At 42.9% G+C, this 19,188-nt stretch overlaps 1 pseudogene; it reads right to left on the bottom strand.

The window, feature by feature from the left end:
- Positions 1 to 890: 890 nt before the first annotated feature.
- Positions 891 to 1,879, bottom strand: LOC111501493 (uncharacterized; annotated as a pseudogene).
- Between the last annotated feature and the right edge of the window lie 17,309 nt (positions 1,880 to 19,188).

Below are 19,188 nucleotides of genomic sequence, written 5' to 3'. Positions count from 1 at the left end.
GTGTCCGTTGTGCGTGGGAAGAAAACTTCTTTTTACACCGAAAAAACCCTAAACTTCCAAGCAAGCACCGAGTAGCTACGACGTAATGGGAAACTCACAGAGAAACTTGTGGATTCTTCCACTGACTGCTGCACACCTGCACCAGGGTAAACCTCCGCCTACCCCACTCCTGCTTTACAGGTAAAAATAGAGCAACAGGACCGCTAGTCTTTGATGTTATTTATTTTCTGCTGTGTTTTACTTGCATCTATTTGAAAGACTGAGTGTAAACACAAAAATATATATTTATTTTATGTGCTGGAATGTATAGAAAATAAGTTTAAATGTTAAACAAATTTCTTCCAGGTTGTAAATCGTGTTTTTAAAAAGTAACTAAGTAATTAATTACTTTGAAAATAAGTAATGAGTAAAGTAACGGGCTTACTTTTTTGGGGAAGTAATCGGTAATTAGTTACTGATTACTTTTTTCAAGTAACTTGACCAACACTGATTATTAATGGCCTTATGTACACAAGTCCATTTTAACATATTATAATTGTACATAATTGGGAATTATTCTGCACATTAAACACACCTAACAAAGAGTCAGCCCAGTTAAATTACCGGAGGTGAATCAACTGTATGGTTATTTTGGAGTTTATAGTTTGTGCTGCTGTTAAACTTTACAGAATTGACTTCAGTATTTCTGCTGTTGGTGTAGCTAGACTACCATGTTGATCAGTAATATGTAATGTGAAATTTGATATTGTTACTTTGCTGGATTCACTGAGACACTTGTCCAACAACCTTGGTTTATAAAGGAAATTTGAGCTAACAAAACAGAGACTGGATACCTGTGTCCATGAAAAGCTCCTGTGCCAAACAGAAATTCTAATATGGTCTAATCAGCTCTATTTCATGAATGACTTCTTACCAAGCATAATCAGCCTTGGGGTGATGGGCAGGTTGCTCTCTGCTTCAAGGGACATCCTGGTAGAAGTTTCCTGCCAGATAAAGGACCAGGACATTTTATGTAACAAATAAAAAAATATAACAGGACAGCAAGCAACAGCATTAATCATAGAGCTGTATGAAAGAAGCTTACATCTGCTAAGACAAAGAGGGAGTCTTCATCTTCCTTGTAATACTTCATCATGAGAAGTATGGCTGCTGTGCCAACCTTGTTGTTGGTCAAAACTCCCTCACTTTCTATCTGCTGGATGAGTGTCCTTATACCAAGCTTCCATTTGAGCTTCTGGGTGGAGAAATAGTTAACAATCCTTCTGCCTTTGGTTATGAGGGCCTGACCTAAGCGCTCACTGATATCAATGCCTGTGAGTTTGTAAAAGTGGTTCGAAAAAGACCTTTCTGAGTAAACAAGACAGGCCACTGCTCCTGAATTTCAGCTACTGTTGATAAGCTGCCGCTGAGAAATATATGTGAGGCACATGAAGTCATCCACATCAGCTCTCTCCACAACTCCAGGTCCTTCTGAATTAAAAATTGTTAACAGGATGTGTTTCTTTTCCTCTAAAGAAGCTGGCGTTTCCCCCTCAGGAAGTTCAACTGGCTGCCAATTTATACAACCATAGCTATCAACAAGGCATCTAACTTTTTTATGTGAGTTTGCATTACTGTTGGGACTGCAGTCTTCCTCATTCCTGGTTCTCTTTGTTTGACGAAGTCTATGTGTTGTATTATCTCGATTAACATGTTCAACTCTAGATTTAATGCTTCTTAGTAGTGAATAATGTCCACAACCCAGTCTTTCTCCCTTTTCAGTAAAATCTGCAGATGTTTGAGGGTATCTGTTTACAATGATCTTAGCAACCTCTTCACAAGACGCACGTTTAGGGTTTCTGCAGTTAACTTGCATGGCCTCCACAACAATTCTAACCATACTTCTGTCCTCTCGATGACCTCTGTCTCCTCTTGTGACTGTATGCGACAGTTGGAGTGGAAATCTTTCCCAAGCTCCAGAGTAATCGTGTCATTCAAATTCTTTGGTCTGCTATCTAAAAAAAAAAGAGAGAGAGAGATCATTGGAAAAGCAACTTTATATGGCTATTTCAACAAATATGTCCTCACTAAAAGATGAACCCTGCAATTAGGTTTGAGTACTAAGAGAAAGGCAGTTTTGGGGACCTTGTCTGAAGATGAAAAGCAATCCCAGGACTGCAAAAGAACTACAAACTGTAGTTGAAAAATACATCGTAAAATACTGTATATTTTACAGTTTGTCACAATTCCTGCGGTACTTTCCTGTTTCATTTTGTCGTGGGTCAGGACTGTTTGGTTTTGTTTGACAGCTACGTTCTGTTGTTCCAGGCGGCAGCGTTACGGTTGCCATGGTTACAGGGCGACTGTCATGATCCTGGGTCGTTGACCCAGCGTTTTGTGTTTCTTTTTGGGTTCATCTTGTGTTTGGTGTTTATTCTGATTCTGTATTAATTCTTTGGGTTGGTTGTCGTGTTTATTATCCCTACCTGTGTCTCCCCTCTGTGCTCCGTTCAGGTCCCTGTGTTTTTGTTGCAAAACAGTCTGGGTGTTTCCGGTTTTACTTTGTAGGTCTGCCTCTCATCATGTCCATTAGTATCAGCTGTGTCCACCCCTGCATGTCATCTCCTCATTACCTAGTGTGTATTTATAGTGTGTGTTGGCTTCTGTTCATTGTCGGATCGTCTGTGTTTCTCGGTGTAACTACGTCTCTCTGCATTCTCCGCTCCCCGTTTCATGCTTAGGTTTGTTATTTAGTTTTCCCAGTCTAGGTTTTTTCAGTCATTCGTCTTGTCTCACTACCTGTTCAGTCGCTCCACTTCTGCAAATAAAACTTCATTCTCATCACCAGTCAACTGCCTGCATTTTGGGTCCTTTTCCTCCTACACCACACGGCTCACGCCGCCAGCCGTGACAGCACGATCCGACCATACTATGGACCCCGCAGGCTCCGCCCGTGAGGAAGATATTCTCCGCGTACAGTGTCTGATGAGCCGAATAACCCGCGCCACGGACCCACGGACAATTTCTGTTGGACTAAACGCTATTAAGGCGATCGTCGAAGCTTTCCTGCTATGGAGATTTCATGGGAGAATTAAGCCGAGGCCAGGAGGCGTGGCGGGCTCGGGAGCGGTCAGAGCGCGTCGATTCCCGGAAGGCCTCGCTGCAGTCGCAGCCGATGGAGATCTCTGCAACGCAGCAGCAGACTTTACCGCGGAGAGCTGTTTCCGTGCCGGTGCCAAGGAATTCTTCAGCCTCCGCGTCCCGCTCTGATCACTACACACCTGCCTCTTTCCTCGCGGCTATGTGGTCAGACGATGAGGAGCCAGCTTCCTTTTCCCCATCACCACTAGCCTCCTCTGTCGTCTTCTCCGCCTCCTCCTCCCGCAAGAAACGGCGTATGCACCGCCAGCGCTCCTCTCCTCAGCTGGACTCTGAGATTATGACACAGCCAGCTGTGGTGAGTGGTAAAGACTGTCTTTCTGCTTTCTCCGAACTGCAAAGTGTTACCCCAGAGACTGAATCCAAAGTTTCTATGGGCTCAGGATCAGATATCACTGTCTCAGTTAATGCTGAAGCGGCAAAATTAAAGACTGTGGTTTCAGAGACCATTTTTTCCAGTCCCAGGGATTTAAGGGGCTCTCTTCATGCACCCTCTGAATCCAGGGATGCTTTAAAGGGTACGGTTAATACTGACTCCAGGATTGGAGATGCTAGCCCTGTTTTTCAAGGGACTGCGACCCCCTCCGGGGCCTCCCCAGAAGCTGAGCCACCTTCCTCAGCTGATTCTGGACCCCTGGAGGTTAAGGAGCCAGGGCAGGTCGTTCAGGAGCAGTCGCCTTTCCCACTGTTAGCACAGCCGTTAGCTCAGTCTCCAGCATCAGCTGCTCACTTGCCCTTAGCTCAGTTACCAGCTCAGGTTGCAGGTCAGCTATTAGTTCCACCACCTGTTCAGCCATGACCTTCACCTACTCCTCCTGTACATGCAAGCCAACCCATAACGGACAGTTCAACAACTTCTTACTCTAAGCAGAGAGACAAACCCAATAACAATGGAAACATTCCTCAAGAGCTGGCCAGTTCTGAGACTGAGACACACTCCAGGGCCTCCCCAGAGGCTGGGTTTCGGCCCCCAGCTGACTCTGGACCCCTGGAGGTTAAGAAGCCAGCTGAGGACTGCACCGGACTGTCGCTGCCTGAGCTGAGTCACTGCTCAGTGCAGCTGCAGTCTGCTTTATGTTTGCCAGAGGCCCGTGTGCCTGCTGGTTCTGTTGCGTCCCTGCCAGAGGCCCGTGTGCCTGCTGGTTCTGTTGCGCTCCTGCCAGAGGCCCGTGTGCCTGCTGGTTCTGTTGCGTTCTTGCCAGAGGCCCGTGGGCCTGCTGGTTCTGTTCCGTCTCTGCCAGAGGTCTCCGCACCTGCTGGTTCTGTTCTGTGTGTGCCAGGGGCTCCAGTGCCCACTGGTTCTGAGACTGTTTTTTCTGGGGGGCCGGAGGAGCCCGTCCAGCGTCCTGCCTCGTCAGCTGGGGGGCCCGAGGAGCCCGTCCAGCGTCCTGCCTCGTCAGCTGGGCGGCCCGAGGAGCCCGTCCAGCCCCAAGACTCGTCAGCTGGGGGGCCCGAGGAGCCCGTCCAGCCCCAAGACTCGTCAGCTGGGGGGCCCGAGGGGCCTGTCCAGCGTCCTGCCTCGTCAGCTGGAGGGCCTGAGGAGCCCGTCCAGCCGCCAGCTGCAGCCTCATCATCCTCGCCAGCTGCAGCTTCATCCACGTCGCGGGCAGCAGCAGCTTCTTCCACGCCTGCAGCGCTACAGTCTTCGGCTTCCACGCCGTCGCCTGCTGCAGCCTCATCATCCTCGCCAGCTGCAGCCTCTCTGTCTTCACCCACACCGTCGCCTGGTCCAGCCTCCCTGTCTTCACCCACACCGTCGCCTGGTCCAGCTTCAGCTTCATCAGCTTCACCGTCGCCTGGTCCAGCTTCAGCTTCATCAGCTCCGCCTGGTCCGGCCTCCTCATCAGTGTCATCAGCTTCGCCTGGTCCGGCATCTGCTTCAGCATCCTCCTCGCCTGGTCCAGCGTCTGCTTTGGCTTCATCCGCTTCGCCTGGTCCAGCCACTGCTTCATCCTCGTCTGGTCCAGCCACTGCTTCATCCTCGTCTGGTCCAGCCTCCGCTTCATCCTCGTCCAGCCTCCGTGTCTCCAGCACCCTCATCAGCATCGCCTGGTCCGGCTCCAGCACCCTCAGCAGCATCGCCTGGTCCGGCTCCAGCACCCTCATCAGCATCGCCTGGTCCGGCTCCAGCACCCTCATCAGCATCGCCTGGTCCGGCTTCTGCTTCAGTATCCTCATCAGCTGCTTCGCCTGGTCCAGCTTCAGCCTCCTCATCAGCTGCTGCCTCGCCTGGTCCAGCTTCTGCTTCTGCTTCAGCCTCGCCTGGTCCAGCTTCTGCTTCAGCCTCGCCTGGTCCAGCCTCCGCATCCTCATCATCCTCATCAGGTCCAGCCTCCGCATCCTCATCATCCTCATCATCCTCATCAGCCGCGCCTGGTCCAGCCTCCGCTTCCGCCTCGTCTGGTCCAGCCTCCGCTTCGCCTGGGGCTGCAGGGGCCACGCAGCCTTCAGGTCCCCTACTACCGCCTCCTCATCGTCTGTCATCTGCCGGGCCGCTTGTTGGGCATCTCCGCCACCGTGGACGCCCTCCTGAGCACCCCCTGAACGCCGCCACTGCCTTCCGCGGGGCCGGCCCCCGGATCTGCTCTGTCGCCGCCACTGCCTTCCGCGTGGCCGGCCCCCGGAACTGTTTGCCCGTCGCCGCAGTTGCCGTCCACACGGTCGGCCCCCAGAACTGAACTGTTTTGGCCTCCTGCGCTGTCGGCCTCCGGGTCAGCCCCCTGAACTTGACCTTCTGGGTCTTTCTGGGCTCTGTCCCTCCTTCCTGGTCCCCCGCCGCCCGCCCTGGTTGGGTTGTTTTCTGTTTTTGGCCGTTTTTTGTGCTTCTGTTGGGCAGTCTGGGGCCCGCCCTTGAGGGGGGGGGGGGTACTGTCATGATCCACGGCCGCCAGCCGTGACAGCGACGCTCTCTCTCTCTCTGCGACTGTGTGTTTCCTGGGTGAGAGAGGCCTTTTCGTTGTTGTTGTTGTGCTAAGCTAACAGGCAGAATGCTACAAGCATAGCTCTAAAGAATGTAGCATCATGGGCAGTGTAGTCCGTGTTGCAGGGAGAATGGACTGCCATACACGTTATGTGTCTGTGAGCGCGAGGAGGGAGAAAAAGGGGAGTGGAAAGGTACGAGTTGTCATCGAGGAAAAACGGGAGCTGGAAGCATGTAAATATAATAATAACCACTGCAGCCAAGAAGAGTGCCTGACGAGCCCAGCTGTAAGTAAGCTATTAAGACTCGACTGTACACCGTGTTCGTGTTTTCCTCCGGAAACAATAAGTTCCGTTGGAGCAGACTTTCAACGCCTCTCTTTGTCTCTCGCAAGAAAAGTTGACCCACACGACAAAGTAAAGCTATTTTTCGGCTACGAGCTGACAGGGACCCCGCCGTATTAGTCAGAGGTCCCTTTACTACAGTTCGGAGACGCGGACCTTCAGTAATAGTAATAAATCACACAGCAATAGTACATTCACGTTGTTGTAAAAAGCATGATAATATATTAAGTAATCCAAAGTATTCAGAATACGTTACTGTCATTGAGTAATGTAACGGAATACGTTACAGAATACATTTTGGGGCATGTATTCTGTATTCTGTAATGGAATACATTTTAAAAGTAACCTTCCCAACCCTGGATTCAGTGTCTACTTTTGTTACAGCTGCAAAGATCCTGAAATTCCTCTATGATGCTCTGTATGGTGCTGGTTGGCAAGAGCATTTTAGCCTGCATTTTTAAATGACACAAAGTCAACTGTCTGCTAATAGATTAACTGTGTCCTGTCCTTGTATTATGGCAAATCCCCCAATTTCTTGTTGCCTTGACTGCTGAACTGTCTACTTATGTTTTCAAGAAATATGGCTGGAAAATGATGTTCGGACACTGAAGTATTTAGAGCAACCTTCAAATGGACATAATACTTTCCCCCCATCTTTGATATGAAATCTGAGAGGGGCACAAAGAGTTGTGAAGTTTTGTGCAGCATACCCACATCCAGGAACTTGACAGCTGAGGTCACCAGTGAACTTATAAAACTCCTCCTTAGTGGTCTCCCTTCTTGTTCTGTGATTCCTAGGCATATGTGAATGAAGGTTAGAAAATGTTCTGAAAGCGGCAGGACAGTTCTCAGTTCCACAAGAAAGCCTATAGTTAGCTACATGTTTGTGGCTTTTAACATGCAAACTGAACAATATAAATTTCCGAAATACACATATTTGCAAAAAGTTCAGTGACCAATTACCTTTCCTAAATGACATATGCAATGCAAAAAATAAGAGTATTGTCAATAGGGACCAATTCTCAGTTTTTACATGATCAAAATTATTCACAAAAGGCTTCAATAAACAGAAAATGTGTGCAGACAAGAGAGCAGTGCACAAAAATGAAAAGATATTGGAGCTCGACGCTTTAATGGGTTTAACATGACTTAGTCAGCACCCCACACCGTACAGGTAGTACAAGCACACCTGTACGGTGTGCTTGCACACCTGGGCGCAACCTCGGTAGTTCACCGATTCACCTGTTGCAAACGTCCAAGTTTCTATCAAGTCTCATAAATCCATCGGCAACTATTACCCAACTAGTCTTTTGAGTCTCCACATTCATAGATATTATTACATTTTGTCTTTGAATGAAAATATCCTGGTAGCTTGAAAGTCAAAACAAACAGTAATAAGAACACATTTCGGACTTCTCTCGAATAAGTGGAAAACACACTTACCTTCAGACTGATTAGAAGCAGATCAATATTTTCTTCTTGCTGTTATTTAATGGTGGTTGGCAACCAGCGAAAGGAGCATTAACCACCTCGAGCAATATTGAACATGAACAAACGTCTGTCCTGCAACAAAATGCACCGCTAAAAATACAGTTTCTGATGTTATATGACTATCCAGAGTTGGGACCAGGAAGCAGAGTTGCAGTCTTACACGCCTCTCTGCAGCTTCTCTCCTCCTGCTACCCCCCCAAAAACCCATCTCCATAGAGACTGTGTCAGCTCCCAAACAGACAAAAAACAAACTAAAAACCAGCAACAAACAACTTAAACATAAACAATTACAAAGAAAGAACAATACAGTATCCACATCTGAACCAAAGAGTAAAACAGTGAAATGTGGATTATTAAATATTAGGTCTCTCTCCTCCAAGTCTCTGTTAGTACATGACTTAATAATTGATCAACAAATTGATTTACTCTGCCTTACAGAAACCTGGTTGCAGCAGGATGATTATGTTAGTTTAAATGAATCAACACCCCCGAGTCATTCTAACTACCAGAAACCTCGAAGCACAGGCCGAGGGGGCGGTGTGGCAGCAATTTTTCACATAAGCCTATTAATTAATGAAAGACCAAGACAGACTTTTAATTCATTTGAAAGCCTGATGCTTCGCCTCGTCCACCCCAGCTGTGAAACTCAGAAACCAGTCTTACTTGTTATCATCTATCGTCCACCCGGGCCTTACACAGAGTTTCTGTCTGATTTCTCTCAATTCTCAGAATTTAGTTCTGAGCTCAGATAAAATCATTATTGTGGGTGATTTTAACATCCATGTAGATGCTAAAAATGACAGCCTCAACATGGCATTTAATCTGTTATTAGACTCAATTGGTTTCTCTCAAAATGTAAAAGAACCCACCCACCACTTTAATCACACTCTAGATCTTGTTTTAACATATGGCATAGAAACTGAACATTTAACAGTGTTTCCTGAAAACCCTCTCCTGTCTGATCATTTCCTGATAACATTTACATTTACAATAATTGATTACACAGCGGTGGAGAGTAGACTTTATCGCTTTCTGAAAGCGCTGTAACTAAGTTTAAGAATATAATCCACCCACTGTTATTATCTTCAATGCCCTGTACCAACACAGAGCAGAGCAGCTATCTGAACGCTACCCAAACAGAGGTCGATTATCTTGTTAATAATTTTACCTCCTCACTACGTACGACTCTGGATACTGTAGCTCCAGTGAAAACTAAGGTCTCTAATCAGAAGTACCTGACTCCGTGGTATAATTCTCAAACACGTAGCCTAAAGCAGATGCTGCTTTATAAGAAAGCCCTCCACAAAGCCAGAACATCTTACTATTCATCACTGATTGAAGAAAATAAGAACAACCCCAGGTTTCTCTTCAGCTCTGTAGCCAGGCTGACAAACAGTCAGAGCTCTTTTGAGCCAACCATCCCTTTAACGTTAACTAGTAATGACTTCATGAACTTCTTCACAAATGAAATTTTTATCATTAGAGAAAAAATTACCAACAATCATCCCACAGATGTAATATTATCTACAGCTACTCTTAGTACCATTGATGTTAAGTTAGACTCTTTTTCTCTAATTGATCTTTCTGAGTTAACTTCAATAATTACTTCCTCCAAACCATCAACGTGTCTTTTAGACCCCATTCCTACAAAACTGCTCAAAGAAGTCCTGCCATTAATTAATTCTTCGATCTTAAATATGATCAACCTATCTCTAATGATTGGCTATGTACCACAGGCCTTCAAGCTGGCTGTAGTTAAATCTTTACTCAAAAAGCCATCTCTAGACCCAGCAGTCTTAGCTAATTATAGGCCAATCTCCAACCTTCCTTTCATATCAAACATCCTTGAAAGAGTAGTTGTCAAACAGCTAACAGATCATCTGCAGAGGAATGGTTTATTGAAGAGTTTCAGTCAGGTTTCAGAGCTCAGCACAGAAACAGCTTTAGTGAAGGTTACAAATGATCTTCTTATGGCCTCTGACAGTGGACTCATCTCTGTGCTTGTCCTGCTAGACCTTAGTGCAGCATTTGATACTGTCGACCATAATATCCTATTAGAGCGATTAGAACATGCTGTAGGTATTACAGGTACTGCGCTGCAGTGGTTTGTATCATATCTATCTAATAGACTCCAGTTTGTTCATGTAAATGAAGAGTCCTCTTCACACACTGAGGTTAATTATGGAGTTCCACAGGGTTCAGTGCTAGGACCAATTCTGTTTACATTATACATGCTTCCCTTAGGCAGCATCATTAGAAGACATAGCATACATTTTCACTGCTATGCAGATGACACCCAGCTCTATCTGTCCATGAAGCCAGATAACACACACCAATTAGTTAAACTGCAGGAATGTCTTAAAGACATAAAGACCTGGATGGCCGCTAACTTTCTGCTTCTTCATTCAGATCAAACTGAGGTTATTGTACTCGGCCCTGAAAAGATTAGAAATATGGTATCTAACCAGATTCTTACTCTGGATGGCATTACCTTGGCCTCCAGTAACGCTGTGAGGAACCTTGGAGTCATTTTTGACCAGGACATGTCCTTCAATGCACATATTAAACAAATATGTAAGACTGCGTTCTTCCATGTGTGCAACATCTCTAAAATTAGAAATATCCTGTCTCAGAGTGACGCTGAAAAACTAGTTCATGCATTTATTACTTCCAGGCTGGACTACTGTAATTCATTATTATCAGGAAGTCCTAAAAACTCCCTGAAAAGCCTTCAGCTAATCCAAAATGCTGCAGCAAGAGTCCTGACAGGGACTAGAAAGAGAGAGCATATTTCTCCTGTTTTGGCTTCCCTTCATTGGCTTCCTGTTAAATCCAGAATTGAATTCAAAATCCTGCTCCTCACATACAAGGTCTTAAATAATCAGGCCCCATCTTATCTTAATGACCTTGTAGTACCATATCACCCTATTAGAGCACTTTGCTCTCACACTGCAGGCCTACTTGTTGTTCCTAGAGTATTTAAAAGTAGAATGGGAGGCAGAGCCTTCAGTTTTCAGGCCCCTCTTCTGTGGAACCAGCTTCCAGTTTGGATTCAGGAGACAGACACTATCTCTACTTTCAAGATTAGGCTTCAAACTTTCCTTTTTGCTAAAGCATATAGTTATGGCTGGACCAGGTGACCCTGAATCCTCCCTTAGTTATGCTGCAATAGACGTAGGCTGCCGGGGGATTCCCATGATTAGGGATGGGTATCGTTTAGGTTTTATCCGATACCGGTGCCAAATCGGTACTTTTGAAACGGTGCCGGTGCTCAAACGGTGCTCAAACCGGTGCTTAAAGAATGGAGAACACAAAATTGGTCCAAAAACCTCTCATGTTCAGCTGTTTTTTGTAAAAATATAACAATGTTAGCCTTTTCTGCAGCTATGGGGCATATATGGTATCACTCTTGGCTGGAAGCAGTGCTTAAACAATGGAAAAAACACAAACTTTGTCCTAAACCTCTCATGTTTAACTGTTTTCCACTTTTTCTTTGGTCATTTTAGCCTTTTTAGCCAGGGTGAAGGGAGTATCTGCCATCAAACAAGAAGACAGCAGCATGTAGCTATGATGTTGTTTGCTAGTTCACCTTACATGCATTAATGTAATAACGTGGTTAGCCTACTCACGCAGAGAAGAACGGCTGCTGCTGCCATCATCATCCGTCATCATTTCTGCTACACTGGCAGGGCTAGGGGCCAGGACTCTCCTCTTCGTGTTTTTGGGGGATGTTGCATAACAGGCAACCCACCCGCAGTAGATGTGCTCGGTGTGAGGTCTCGCAGCAAGCTATCAAATACGGCGCATTTCTGGGCTTTTAAAAAAAACGTTATGCGTCGCCAGGTGTTTCATCGGATTTGAGGTGTTACCTCCTTTGACAGTATCACAGTATCAGCTTAAAGCACTTGTTGCTGCTGAGTTTGCATATTTTGCTATGAAGTACAGCCAGACTTTTAACCGCTTCGCCTTGGGCATTTTTAATCTGTAGCTCTGCTTTAACAGAACGTACGTACGTACCTGGCCCCGCCTACTATCCTCGGAAACGTAAAATGATTGGCTAGAATCTAAAGTGTATCACAGCTCAGGAAAAAAAAGCACCGAAATAAAGCACCGAAATGTGCGCTGCTTTTCGGTCTGGTTACTACCGTTTATGTCAGAACCGGTGCCATCATGGCACCGGACACCGGTACCCATCCCTACCCATGATGCATTGAGTTTTTCCTTTCCAGTCACCTTTCTCGCTCACTATGTATTAACAGACCTCTCTGCATTGAATCGTATCTGTTATTAACCTCTGTCTCTCTTCCACAGCATGTCTTTATCCTGTCTTCCTTCTCTTTCCCCAACCGGTCACAGCAGATGGCCCCGCCCCTCCCTGAGCCTGGTTCTGCTGGAGGTTTCTTCCTGTTAAAAGGGAGTTTTTCCTTCCCACTGTTGCCAAAGTGCTGCTCATAGGGGGTCATATGATTGTTGGGTTTTTCTCTGTATCTATGAAGCGCCTTGAGGCGACTTATGTTGTGATTTGGCGCTATATAAATAAAATTGAATTGAATTGAATTGATGTCCCAGAATTTATTAATTTTGAGAGTGAAGTTGTAGTACTGATGCTGGTTAGTGGTGTAGGTTTCATGGATGTGACACCTTAACTTGTGTAAAATGATGACCAGAGCATATTATTAGGTTAGTTCACTCGTTAAGCAGAGGTGTCTTAAAGTACCACCTTATACAAAACAAATGAAGGTCCTGTATAAGAAAGAATAAGAAGAGGAAAAAAGCAACATTCTGCTAAATGAAGTCATGTTTAAACATTACTCTAAATGTAGCCATTAGTTTTTGTTGCTGGCCATACAAAAAATAAGCATACTTCAATTATATTTCCCAACCTTACCTAGTACGTATACTAATAATGCTTCTTGGGACTATATTGGCCCCCGTTTTAGTACATAACAGTATTCTTGAAATTAACTTTGAGATGTACTTTTTGTTCACTATAAATGTACTAGCATAATGTCATAATGTCTACAAGAGTATAATTAAAATATACTCGACTATCACAATACTAACCTTACAAGTATACTATTAATTTACTTTTTAGTTTATATTTGAGTTACTTCTGATTAAAAAACAGTAATTTAAATGCAATTGAAACATATTTTTCACATGTAACAAATCTCTTCATTTCCCAGATACCAGATCTAACTATCAAAGGCTTCATTTGTAGAGAACTGCACCCATAGTTCAAGTACCAGAATCATATTGTGAACAGGTGAGAAAGTGTTTTGAGAGTTGAGGTTTATTAACTATTGACCCTTTTCACTCACGGTTTGAACAATTTCATTTTTTTAATTAATGATTTGCCCCACTTACTCTGTTCAAAAGGCAAAAGACATTACACAAGGATTTTTGACAGATTCTTGTTTTAAAACATCAATCATTGTTTCATAGTTGTTTTAATTTCACAGTTAAAGCACTGCAATGCATGCTGGGTATTTCTTTGTACTTTTTAGTAAACCTCAGGTATACTTCAAATAAATTACATACTACATAGTATATTACAAGCACTACTATACTACAAGTATAGACTAAATGTACTTATACTTTTCTGTATACTTCTAACTGCACTTAAAGTATGCTTAAATGTAATTTGGTCAAAAAAAAAAGGAAGAAAATACATACAAAGTAAACTAAAGATATACTTGCTTGTTTTCTAGTTTTTAAAGTATACTTAAATATTCTTTTTGGTAAGAGTGAGACTGGCTGTTTGATACAAAGTGGGCTGTAATAATGTTTCACATTGTTTGAATAAACAAATACATTTATTAATATATGAGGTTCCATTCAGTTCATGGAATTAAATTTTAGTGTGGCTGCAACTTACTCCTTAAGTTAAAAATTATGCTGTATATTGTAGTTTATATGTTATACTGCTTTCACAGTGAATCACATTTTATAGTAATACACTCTGAATGAGGATTTAAGTAATTACTCTACAGTAGAAAACAACAGAAATCCGGATGGTGTAATAGTATAATCTCAGTAACATCACCAATTGTTACATTTGCTGTATTTTACAGCTGTTTCCATGAGTACGGTGAGTTACCGTAATAATAATGTATTCTCATGGAATTTTCCCGCAATTACATGCAAATTACAGTACTAAACTGCTAACATCCTTTAGAGTTTTTTACTGTTGATTTTGCAGAACTAAGCTATGGAAATTACTGCAGAGGCTAACAGTGTAGTCTGCCATTAACGTCACATGACCCCCCTATTCACTTGCATTTAAGCTGGTGATGCTGACATTGATTCACTGAACTTACTGTCTACTGTTGTATAAAGATGTCATCTGCTTACATATTGTTGATTTTGCCTGTGTAAATCCACAAAGACCAGCAGATCAGGTGATCACAGCCTGTACTGGAGCCCACGTTAGACTTTCTCCTGAGGTGTGATTCTTTTCTTCAGGTTTAAGCACTAAAGCAGACCTTTAGGTTCCTCTTCACTGCTGAATCTCAGTTTAACTGTTGCCTGTACTAATTTTCTGTTTAGGTGTGGAGTCAAAGTCAGCCTGTACAATGTATGCAACACAAAATGGTTATTTTTGGTTAAACTCTCTTTTACTGCTTGTAAATTAGAATTTACGTATATATATAAATAACATTTATATACACATGAACTAAAATGATATTATATTATCATTATAATGTTTAGTTATGTTTGCATACAAATAGAAAATTGTCCTTCAATGAAATACTTTAAATTACAAATTTAAATTGCTTCAGTACTTCAACTTTTTTGAACGCAGAGTCTGTACTTCTGCTTAAGTAAAGCATGTCTCTGTACTTTGCAGCCTCTGGTCAACATGTGTGATGTAGAGAAGAAGTTAATAACTCCTTAACTCAACCTAGAGGGGACGGCTCTGACACAGTTCTCTGACAAGTTGACCAGGTGCAGGCTTAGCAGCACTTCCAGATTATCCCCCGTGAATCCTAATGTCTCAATCGATTACATTTAAACCCCTCTTTTTTCAAAACTCCACTTTCATTCTTGTCTTCCTTTTTAATTACAAAAAATATATAGTTAGGGCTGGATCAGATGACCCTGAGTCATTCTTTAGTTGAACTGTGTAGGCTGGTGGGGGCTTCCCATGCACTGAATGTTTCTTCTTCACTCATCTGTTTTCACTCAATATAACCCTCCTGTGTTCACCTCCTACCTCTTGCTTTAGTGTTCCCAGTCAACATTGACCAGGAAAGCAAGAACACTGTAACAAGATTGATTAAAACACTCAAAATTCAATGAAGAGGTAATCATCAGTTTTATGTTCAAGTGCATAGTGTGGAGGATGTCATAAGGCCTTGAGGCAATCGGATATAAAACACAATATTTATGAGTGTTTTAAGTTGTAAATCGTCAGATTTGACACGATGGGAAGGTACCACTTTGCATTTAACCTTATTATTATTATTATAATTATTATTATTGTTATTATTAATCTCAGGCTCTCTTGTTAGGAATAAAGTGATTAAATGAAGCCGTTTTCTGTTATTGTTATATACACTTTGCAGTTGTCCTCATTAAGAGTTGGCACTCTGTGTAATAAAGGTCAAAAGCATAAATTCAGTGCTACGATTGAATCGAATTATTGAGACTGACATGTTGCAGCCGTAAACATGCTTACACATCATAACTAGTTAAAGTTAGGGAGTCTGAACAGAAGGTCCTAGACTTGGATAAGAAGTAGAAACAACAGGCTTGACTTGCTAGCTGATATTAAGAGACCAAGGTTAGGGAGCGAGGAGTTTTTCTTTCCCTGCCTATTTCAGAGCAGAGGTGAGACGAGGTGAAGTGCAGGGGAAGATCCAGGCAGGGACGGCAGGACCGCCGTGTCATTTCCCAGGAGAAGATGGTCGTAATTATACCTGTTGTTGTTGTGGTATAACACTGTATTGCCCGCTTACAGGGTCATCCTTTTTATGAAGCAGACTGTTGGCTCACATGGAGGTCCAGCACTGTAACTTGTAATTTCAGCTGATGAAACAAATCTTTTAAAAGGTAGTCGTTCTCCTGTATTTCTTAAAAGAAAGGAAATGAACACTAAAATGTCTCCTTCCTGAGCCTGGTTCTGCTGTTGAAAGGGAGTTTTCCTTCCCTCTGTTGCCAAGGACTTTGTCATTAGGGACTTTCTGGTTGTTGGGGTTTTCTCTGTATTATTATAGAGTCTTTACCTTATAATATAAAGCACCTTGAGGTGAGGTTGGGATTTGGAGGAAAAGGATGAAGATGCAGACATAAAATTTATAGTCAAACAACACATGAGAAGATATTAGAAGAGATTTAGTGGCTCAGTATTATATCCATGATGGATACCAGTTTATCTCCCTCCTCTCCACCACAGCTTTAAGTGTCCCATTAGCAGAGCCGGCCTTATTTTTTTTAATCAGTTCAGTCTAATGGAACCAACATCGCTGTACTCCACAGTGCTGGAGTGGAATTATAATTGGGATATATTTTTATTAATTTTGTTGGTGCCGACAGATAAGCTGGCAGAGAAACTAATGTGTGACATGTTTATGGTGTTTTTGCAAGATTCTTATTTCACTGCAGCAAAGCATCCTCCTTCCTCCATTCTAATAACATTCTTCACCTAGCATCATGATTGCTGCCAGAATAGGATGACATGTATATGAACATGAAAATAAACCTTTGAAAATATACTCTAACTGCAATATATAAACAATTAATGATATAATTAAGCAAAATAAAAGTTTAAGGCAGATCTTTTGTGAAAACTGAATAGAGAAGTGGACCGAGGCAGCTGCCTTGCCCCCACAGTACATTTCACACCCCTCGGAGAAATAACCATTATAATAAACCCTTTGCCTTCTTCCAGACAAATAACTTTCCACCCAGCACAAAGCAGCTGGTGAAAATCCATAACATTTTAGTTTGTCTATCAAATGCAGCACTAAAGTCCAAGAATACCACCCCGACCAAGTTCCCATCATATAGAGGTTTATATAGTTATCTGTCATATGAATGAGAGCTGAGCTGGTGGAATGACCAGGTTTGTAAGCATGTTGAAACTGAGCGAGTAACTGATTTTCTCTTAAGTAATGTTGAATTTGTTCATAGACAATCCTCTCCATAATTTCACTTAGAACGGGGAGCAGACTAATAGGTCTGCTATTGACACCATTAAAAACGTCATCCTTGTTTTTAGGTGTGAGAATTATTTTTGATTCTTTCCACTGCAATGGAAATGAGCTGCATGCCAAAGATCTATTACATATGTGACATATAAGAAGGGACACAAACTTGGCTGTAACTTTGAGCAGTTTACTGTCTGTGCTATCAGAGCCGGAGGATGTATCGTCAGGAAGTGATATCAATAAGCGCTCTACCATCTCCACATTCACGGCCTCAAACTTAAATTGGCATTGCTTATTATTCATGATAACATCCTGTATAAGACGCTGTGATGAGGTGGGATCGCCTCTGCTCATATTAGATTTTAAATTTGTTATTTTATTGCTGTAATAATTCACAAAATAATTGGCTATGTCCTTAGCTTTTCTTAACTCGCGATATCTTGCCCACTCTTGTGGACTGACATACTTATGTGCTTTTACTTTTGCTATATCCCTTTCTGACATTGCAGCCTTAAGTTCATTATCTAGCCAAGGCGTGTAGTTCTTTTTAACAGTACATCTTCTTAAGGGGGCATGTTTGTCAGCCAGGTAGCAAACGTTTTCAATAAACATAGATAATGCCATATCAGGGTAACGCTCAAGGCAGATGTCAGTCCAATGAATTTCCTTTACGTCATTAATATACGTGTCTGCTTTGAAATTTTTGTATTATCTGTGAAAAATAATCTTTTGTGCAGTTTTCAACGGTTTCGTTTTCTTGGTCAAGCCTACAACATTATGGTCACTATAACCAACTGGAACAGAAACAATATTTGAGCAATGCTCAGGAACATTTGTGTATATATATGATCAATGCATGATGATGACCTATGACCTCCTGCATTGACCGTGACCTGGGTGGGAATGGTGACCAGCTGAGACAATTCAATTCAATTTTATTTATATAGTGCCAAATCACAACAAAAGTCACGTCAAGGTGCTTTATATTGTACAGTAGATACAGAGAAAATCATATGACCCCCTATGAGCAAGCACTTTGGCGAAAGTGGGAAGGAAAAACTCCCTTTTAACAGGAAGAAACCTCCAGCAGAACCAGGCTCAGGGAGGGGCGGGGCCATCTGCTGTGATTGGTTGGGGAGACAGAAGGAAGACAGGATAAAGACATGCTGTGGAAGAGAGACAGAGGTTAATAACAGATATGATTCAATGCAGAGAGGTCTGTTAATACATAGTGAGTGAGAAAGGTGACTGGAAAGGAAAAACTCAATGCATCATGGGAATCCCCGGCAGCCTACGTCTATTGCAGCATAACTAAGGGAGGATTCAGGATCACCTGGTCCAGCCCTAACTATATGCTTCAGCTAAAAGGAAAGTTTGAAGCCTAATCTTATAAGTAGAGATAGTGTCTGTCTCCCGAATCCAAACTGGAAGCTGGTTCCACAGAAGAGGGGCCTGAAAACTGAAGGCTCTGCCTCCCATTCTACTTTTAAATACTCTAGGAACAACAAGTAGGCCTGCAGAGCGAGAGCGAAGTGCTCTCATAGGGTGATATGGTACTACAAGGTCATTAAGATAAGATGGGGCCTGATTATTTAAGACCTTGTATGTGACGAGCAGGATTCTGAATTCTATATTTAACAGGAAGCCAAAACAGGAGAAATCTGCTCTCTCTTTCTAGTATGGTAAATGGACTGGTTCTTATATAACAGTTTTCTACTCTGTCTGAGCACTCAAAGTACTTTATGCAACTTGTTCATTCACCCATTCACTTTTACTAAGTTGTTAAGTGCTCCCTATCTAACATTCATACACATTCATACTCCGATGTATACATCGGAGAGAAACATGGGGTTAGTATCTTGCTCAAGGATATTTGGCATGCAGACTGGGATGGAACCACCAACCTTCCAATTAGTAGCTGACCTGCTCTACCACCTGAGCTACAGCCATCCCATTGTGGGTGATTTTAACATTAATGTAGATGCTAAGAATGACAGCCTCAACATGGCATTTAATCTGTTATTAGACTCAATTGGCTTCTGTCAAAATGTAAAAGAACCCACCCACCACTTTAATCACACTCTAGATCTTGTTTTAACATATGGCATAGAAACTGAACATTTAACAGTGTTTCCTGAAAACC

This window comes from Maylandia zebra, linkage group LG5, assembly GCF_041146795.1.
Source record: "Maylandia zebra isolate NMK-2024a linkage group LG5, Mzebra_GT3a, whole genome shotgun sequence".
Lineage (NCBI taxonomy): Eukaryota > Metazoa > Chordata > Actinopteri > Cichliformes > Cichlidae > Maylandia > Maylandia zebra.
This window is presented reverse-complemented; position numbering and strand designations above follow the sequence as displayed.